This window comes from Orbicella faveolata, unplaced genomic scaffold (assembly GCF_042242905.1).
Source record: "Orbicella faveolata isolate gen_17 unplaced genomic scaffold, um_ofav_v1 contig_1, whole genome shotgun sequence".
Lineage (NCBI taxonomy): Eukaryota > Metazoa > Cnidaria > Anthozoa > Scleractinia > Merulinidae > Orbicella > Orbicella faveolata.
This window is the reverse complement of record NW_028301536.1, coordinates 5,467,866-5,476,318: the sequence shown is the minus strand read 5'-3', so window position 1 is coordinate 5,476,318 and position 8,453 is coordinate 5,467,866. Positions and strand designations below refer to the sequence as shown.

The window sequence follows — 8,453 nt, the reverse complement described above, 5'->3', positions numbered from 1 at the left end:
ACTTGCCTCAGTGAAGCTGACCTCATAAAAAGAGAGAGACAGCACTTACTACCAGTTTATGCTCATAAAACCTGACTTTGCGCAATCTCTAGGGCTCCATGCACGGTTCTTGCATGGTCCGAATTTGGCCGTCACCCGAGTTGTCCCTTGTGCGACTTCGAAGCAGTGTTTTCACACTCAGACTAGACCATACGCTGGCCTAGACTGGTTCCAAAACAACAGCCAACAGCCTCCTCCACCCCCCTCCACCGCCACCTCTCCCCCCCCCCAAAAAATATTTCCTTAAAATTTTCAGAGCTACAATTGCAAACGGCTGTTACGTAGGGCTGCAATGATTATTGCGGAAGAAAATAACCTTGCCAAAATCTCAGATTTGCTCAGACAGAGAGAAAACAATGGAATGACGAAAGAGGGTGGAAATTGAGGAAAGGAGGACGGAGAAAGATTTCAATTCTGCGAAATATTACGAATGGCTGACTGTTAGGATCGAGAAACGCCGCTCAACGACCCATTTGGCAAATCGCTCATACTTTGCCCAAAGATACCCTTAGGTGACCTAATTCTAAAAATCATATTATAAGGTTCCAGCGAATTTTTATTTTTCAGAAATTCGCGAAAATTTGAAAGCGCGGTCAAAGTGCGGTTTTTCATGTAATAAAATGACCGAAATAAGGTGCGAGGACGAAGCGCTGCTTAAGTCTTAAAATAAATTAAATTGACTTCAAACTTCACACAAATGTGGAACAACCACTCTAATTTATTCCTCGTTTTAAACTAATCTCAGATATGTTGATATAGTGGTTTTCCAAACCATTTTAAAAACACCTATGAAGCGTGTGAAAAATAACGGCAAAATATAGGTCATGTTTAACAGCATAAAAACGCATCTGGTACCTCACTTTCCGATTATTTTACTTTAGAGCCTTAAAATATCATTATTAGACATATACCATGCCAAGTTTCATGTTCGAACTCGCAGTATTTCCCTTTGAGAAAAACGAAAATCTATGTCAATGTGTTGGGCGCAAATGACACAACAATTATACACGAACAAGAGACGAATCAATTTCAAAAGCGAAAGTAAAAGGCTATCATTAATCAATTCAATCAATTAAGCAATTCACTGCTATCAGTAGAAATATAATATCCTCATAATGTCCAATACATAAAAACTGTTTTTAGACGTTTTCGATCTTTGTTTAATTTCCTGTCCGCCGTCATGTCTAGTTTGTCATCGCGTGTATTTCCTTAATGTTAACAACAGGTGAATGGTTGTCATAACAAACGCACAGAGGTTTCCTGGAACCTCGATGTTTTCGATACACCAAAACGCTTTAAGTTCGTTAAGACACAATAATGGGTCAACCTGGAATGCTGTTTAGTATTGAGGACGTTAAAGGACTGTAAATTAATCGAGTTGAAATATCTTGAGGCAAATCAAAATCGCGCCCTTATTCTAATTGCTAAACAGCCGATCTCCGTTCAAGTTCAAGAAGTCGAGAGGTTAATTCGGCAATGTATCACCGGTACAACAACAAAATCAAACCGAGGGCATCAAAAGTGTAAGTTTAAAAGTGTAGTGGCAAGTTCGAAATAAATTTCGCCTATATGAATTGGAAACAGGAAGTGAAACGGTCTGACCCGAAACAAATAAACGAAATATTAATACGACTAATTTAATCCGAAAATGTTGCAGAAAACATACCTAAAAGCCGTCGATTCCCCTCAATACCACTCTACATTGCCTTAAAGAGGTCAAGCTTTCTGCTCTAAGAATCAGGGGCCTCATGAATCTGTTTTTATTATAGTGGCAACCATGCTGCGTGACTGATATTCGAGACTCAGTAAAAGTTGTCACACAACCGTACGAGCAGCCCAGTCACGCTTTCACTGCTTTCGCGCAAATGTTCAACATTTCGCAATTACAAGTTTAAAGTAGTGACAGTAGATTGAAATGCGCTTTTTAAAGCTGTCCTATCCAGGAGCAATTATTTCTTGTTCTTGAATGACTTTTGGTTGTAGCTACAGTCGGGGAGGGGGGGGGGGTGGGTACTCCCGGAAATTCCGAATATCTGTATGCCGTGGAAGATTAAGTGGTCTCTAGCTCTTAACGCCAACACTGAAACACCAGATGATTCTCGAAGTATCACAGGGATCACTAAGCAAAATAATTTTGAGCTTAGCTCCGCTGAGTCAGATACCTGTTGGCGCGCATATTGCATTGACCGTGGACAGGTGGAAAAACAGTTAAACCGGAAAAGCCTGTTGCACATTGTAATTCAGCATTGTCCAACACGCAATCGGTCTGGTTGTAATGCTAATCATATTTGATAGAATCTCAAGCTTTCTTTCGACACGTACTCACGTACTGGGGTGGTGACATACTACTAGATGGGCGTGGCCGGGAGCCACGAGTCAAGTCAGTCAACTCGCAAAGCTAAACCGAGAAGAGTGATAGTGAACCACTGATGGAAGGACTGCAGATTGTCCCTACGCCTTACCCTAATAGGCCTCTGTGTTATTCTAATGAACTGATGCTGTTACAATGATACTATTTAGCTTTGTGAATATGCTAATGGTCAGGGCCTGGTTCTTTTGTAATTTAGTCAGACATCGCTCTATGTTTATACTCGTTCTCTGAAGGAGACTTCAGGTCATTTTGTAAAGAGGTACGAACACTGCGACCTCAACATCAGTGCCAGTATCAACGGGTGTGACCGAGGAAGCGTCTGCTGATGTTTCCATGGATAGTAACCATGCACAACAGGGTGTATTGATGCCTTCAAGGCAGCTGCATTCGTGTCTTTCATAGGCTGTCTACTTTAGAGAGGCACTTGTCACTGGAGAAATGTACTTAGTCCCTAGAGAGACATTCCCTTATGGACTTAGCCAATATGTACTACAAACCCTGCTTGGAGCAAGCGTTGGCGCTTAACTCAAAGCCACAGTACGTCACCAAGAAGTCCTTGTTGCTTTAAAAGGGGGTTGGGCTCTCAGGGCAGTCAATGACAAGCAGCAATCGTATCTCATGGCAAAATCTCGCGTTGGTCAAACGACAGGCCGAAAGGTTGACGCCGAAATGGTGGCGCGGGAGATGCGCAGAGCCCGGGACCCTTATAATATTCGTCTTTTTCAGGTGTTAGTTTTTCTCTCACAGAGTGACGCTCTGCGCCAAAGTGATCCTGATGAGATGCATGTTCAGGCATCTGAAGAGGAGAGCAATTTTAGACAGGTAAAGGAAGTTGTAGAAATAGTTTAGCTCCAGCATCCTTTGGTATACGACCAGCAAGACCCCTGTGCCTTGGCGATGGAGGGTGGCTTAAAGAACCTGAAACTGCCTATGCTACGGTGCGGGTGCGAAGACATGGGATTAGATATACTTCTCCCATTCGTGCGTGGAATAACTCCATACTCAGCGCTTGTGAAGTATTTTACTAACAACTGCACTTGCCGGAAGTATTCTTAGGAACTGTCGATGTTTGACTTCTTCGGTATCGAGCAAACATCTCTTGCCGGGGGGGGGGGGGATCGTCAAATTTTTGTAGAGAGGGAGAGGGAGTAGAGGAGGGAGATCCTTTAGAGGAAAAACTAACGGCCGAATGGTCTCAACCTCGTTCCCAGCGAATTTGGGAACGAGAGGATGGTAAGATGAGAGACTCTGGGAACGAGGTTGGAATCGTCACGCTTTCCAAATTCGCTGCAGCGATTAATTTGCCTTTATCAACTTAGAAACAGATGATCTAACGTACTTTTTTCCGACACTGTGCGCAGGCGCAGCGCAACAGTGCCTTAACAAACTAATCACTCTAGAACATCTGAAAACATAGATCTCGCGAACAGCTTACTTTCCTTAAAATAGTTTTTCACAAAGAACTACTTATTAATGATTCTTTTATACTGCAAAAGAAAACCTTTACCATTAGCATGTTCATAAAGCTAAATAGTATCATTGTAACAGCATCAGTCTATTAGAATAACACAGAGGCCTATTAGAGTAAGGCGTAGGGACAATCTGCAGTCTTTCCATCAGTGGTTCACTATCACTCTTCTCGGTTGAGCTTTGCGAGTTGACTGACTTGACTCGTGGCTCCCGGCCACGCCCATCTAGTAGTATGTCACCACCTCAGTACGTGAGTATGTGTCGAAAGAAAGCTTGAGATTCTATCAAATACGATTAGCATTACAACCAGACCGATTGCGTGTTGGACAATGCTGAATTACAATGTGCAACGGGCTTTTCCGGTTTAACTGTTTTTTTCACCTGTCCACGGTCAATGCAATATGCGCGCCAACAGGTATCTGACTCAGCGGAGCTAAGCTCAAAATTATTTTGCTTAGTGATCCCTGTGATACTTCGAGAATCATCTGGTGTTTCAGTGTTGGCGTTAAGAGCTAGAGACCACTTAATCTTCTACGGCATACAGATATTCGGAATTTCCGGGAGTACCCACCCCCCCTCCCCGACTGTAGCTACAACTAAAAGTCATTCAAGAACAAGAAATAATTGCTCCTGGATAGGACAGCTTTAAAAAGCGCATTTCAATCTACTGTCACTACTTTAAACTTGTAATTGCGAAATGTTGAACATTTGCGCGAAAGCAGTGAAAGCGTGACTGGGCTGCTCGTACGGTTGTGTGACAACTTTTACTGAGTCTCGAATATCAGTCACGCAGCATGGTTGCCACTATAATAAAAACAGATTCATGAGGCCCCTGATTCTTATAGCAGAAAGCTTGGCCTCTTTAAGGCAATGTAGAGTGGTATTGAGGGGAATCGACGGCTTTTAGGTATGTTTTCTATAACATTTTCGGATTAAATTAGTCGTATTAATATTTCGTTTATTTGTTTCGGGTCAGACCGTTTCACTTCTTGTTTCCAATTTATATAGGCGAAATTTACTTCGAACTTGCCACTACACTTTTAAACTTACACTTTTGATGACCTCGGTTTGATTTTGTTGTTGTACCGGTGATACATTGCCGAATTAACCTCCCGACTTCTTGAACTTGAACGGAGATCGGCTGTTTAGCAATTAGAATAAGGGCGCGATTTTGATTTGCCTCAAGATATTTCAACTCGATTAATTTACAGTCCTTTAACGTCCTTAATGCTAAAGAGTATTCCAAGTTGACCCATTATTGTGTCTTAACAAACTTAAAGCGTTTTGGTGTATCGAAAACATCGAGGTTCCAGGAAACCTCTGTGCGTTTGTTATGAGAGCCTTTCACAGTGTTGTTTACATTAAGAAATACACGCGATGACAAACTAGACATGACTGCGGACAGGAAATTAAACAAAGTTAACGCGCTATGTTTTGATCGAAAACGTCTAAAAACAGTTTTTATGTAGTGGACATTATGAGGACATTATGTTTCTACTGATAGCAGTGAATTGCTTAATTGATTGAATTGATTTATTAATGATAGCCTTTTACTTTCGCTTTTGAAATTGATTTGTCTATTGTTCGTGTATAATTGTTGTGATATTTTCGCCCAACACATCGACATAGATTTTCGTTTTTCTCAAAGGGAAGTACTGCGAGTTCGAGCATGAAACTTGGCATGGTATATGTTTAATAATGATATTTTAAGGCTGTAAAGTAAAATAATCGGAAAGTGAGGTACCAGATGCGTTTTTATGCTGTTAAACATGACCTATATTTTGCCGTTATTTTTCACACGCTTCATAGGTGTTTTTAAAATGGTTTGGAAAACCACTATATCAACATATCTGAGATTAGTTTAAAACGAGGAATAAATTAGAGTGGTTGTTCCACATTTGTGTGAAGTTTGAAGTCAATTTAATTTATTTTAAGACTTAAGCAGCGCTTCGTCCTCGCACCTTATTTCGGTCATTTTATTACATGAAAAACCGCACTTTGACCGCGCTTTCAAATTTTCGCGAATTTCTGAAAAATAAAAATTCGCTGGAACCTTATAATATGATTTTTAGAATTAGGTCACCTAAGGGTATCTTTGGGCAAAATATGAGCGATTTGCCTAATGGGTCGTTGAGCGGCGTTTCTCGATCCTAACAGTCAGCCATTCTTACAATATGAAAGGCAAAATTCTTTCACGTTAAGCTAATAATCTTAAAGCGAAATATAGGTCTTCAGACCCATAACTCAATTCACCACTGTCTGGTAACAGAGCAGTTCTGATTATGGAGCCATTAACGGCTTACATGTATACTTTAAGTGTGTGACTTCAGTTCGCTTGATTGCTTATCTAATACTTTGCATATCTAAATACATAGCAGCTTTCTTTGGTTCCTGGATAATCGCTCATCGTAAAATAAATCTTTAAGAGCAGTTTGCTGTAAGGATTAACTAAGGTCATGCAAGATAGAAAAAACCGATTTTCCCAAACTTTGTCAGAATAAAGGCCTAGCTGAACTAGTTCTAAAAATATTTCAGGTCGATTAGATTTTTATTTATTTTTTTTCCAATTTTTTTTGGTATTTTGCGCTCGCGGCGGCCAAAATTGACGACGAAATCGGGCATTTTTCGGAAGCTCCCGTTTAGAAAGTGAAAGCGTTCTAGAAAAGGTTACGTTAGCCCAGGAAATCAAAAGACCTTATTTCTTCTGCTTATTCGCGGTGTAAAATTTAAATAAAAGTTTAACGTCAATTTTTGACGAATTTTTTAAATTTATGCTTCGCGAGAGAGCTCACCAACTCTGAATTTAGACGAAATTCAAGGCTCAAAACAGCACTCTGGTACATAGCTTCAGCCAACCAGACTATACTCTGGAGAAGAACAATGATTTCAAATACACGTCGGGCGAAGAAAAAATTGGGGTAAATTAAAACAGGTCACTTGAGCAATATGAGCGACCCTTTGACCTTTCATGCCATTCGGAAATCAATACATGGCAGCTCTTAATTTTACTTTCATTCGTCGAAATAAACATTTCTTTGCCTTTGTTTGCTTTTCTGACATATTCTCAAGTAGAAGAAGTTAGGATTTTGAATTTCGAGGCAACTACCTGCTCTAAAATGAAAACAGCTGGCGTATTTTTGAAATTTGACCCACTTCGCATTTAGACGGTAACGTCATAAAGTTCAAGTTGATCGCCGAATTTCATATTAAAATTCGCTTTTAGAAAACGGCGGTAATAACAAGAAAGCAAAAATCAAATGCACTTAATGTTTAGGAATTCAACCTTACCTTAGTAGGGTTTTCCCGACGGGAAACCATAGCAGTTTTAGCAAAACCCAGAGCGAAAGCACCCAGCCATGTCGCAGGTGACAGTAACGTAACATAGCCTTGGCCGGGAGATAGCGGGGATGGGGGGAAGGTAGAGGGCAGCAATGGACGCGCGTGGTGAGATTTTACGGGCGAGTCACATTGAAACTGTGTATGTAAAGATTTGGTATATCCTTGACTGGATCAAGGAAGTACCTCACTACAGAAGTGGAACGCTAGCCTGCAAACAGGCTCCTGGCGAGGACGGAAAAAAAAAAATTCGGCGAGCGAAAGAAAAGAATGAGCGAAATGATCGGGGCGGACCCTCGCTTCGTTCGGACTCACCGGGAGTGAGTACGGATAATTGTAGGAACAAGCGAATACAAACAACTGTTGAGGGGAACAAGGACCCTCGTGAGAGGACGTCTGCGTACTTATAATACATAACGGTCGACATTCATCTGAGGAGGGAATTAGCTCTCGTGGAGTGCTGAAAAGTGCTTATGGGTGAGACGTGATGAGGGAAAAATTATATAGTGTACGATAAAGCAGCTAGAAGTATATGTGACCCGTGAATTTTATGGAATTCCACGTGAAGTTTGCTAACACATTGCTGTTGTCTGGTACGGGGTACTGAATAGTTGCCAACTTATAACATGAGGATAATTACCACACAGTAGACTCAGAACATAACTGGGTCTTCATCTCCTAATGCATAAATGTTGTCCACCTTGCGCCTTGGTTGGAAACTGTGTTTACACACCATATGAAATACTTGCAGTCTTAAGCATGGGTATGCTAAGTCAGTTTGCACGCAGGAGTTCCTTCCTTAAATATGCATGTTGGATAGGTTCAAGATGACACAGCCGGAGAGTTTTACAACTGTGTTTCTTGAAGTACAACCCGGCGGGTATCACGGAACTTTCGCTAATGTTGCGCAACTCTAACAGTTAATCACTCAAAATGTATCTTAGGATGCCACTCCTAAAATAACTGTCTGTATCTGTTGCGCAAAGGGCAACGCACGCGTCGCTAGAGAACAGCTTCGACCTATCTGCTTTCTTTGCAAACACATATCTTTCGCCGCGCTCTCAGGGTCTTGCTAGCGAATGTTTTGCCGTTCGATTTCAAGGCTGAAATTGTTCTCTAGCTACTTATTTTCAACTTCATTGAACCATGCTGATTTTTTGGGCGTTTTTGACGTCCAACCAGTCACTCTTCATCTGCTCAAGAGAGATCAGGAGTAATCCGGGGGTAATTTCATATG

At 41.2% G+C, this 8,453-nt stretch overlaps 1 protein-coding gene across 1 annotated transcript in view; it reads left to right on the top strand.

The window, feature by feature from the left end:
• The window catches only part of LOC149117815 (uncharacterized), an 81,453-nt gene that overhangs the window by 24,290 nt on the left and 48,710 nt on the right, over nt 1–8,453 (top strand). The window lies entirely within an intron of this gene.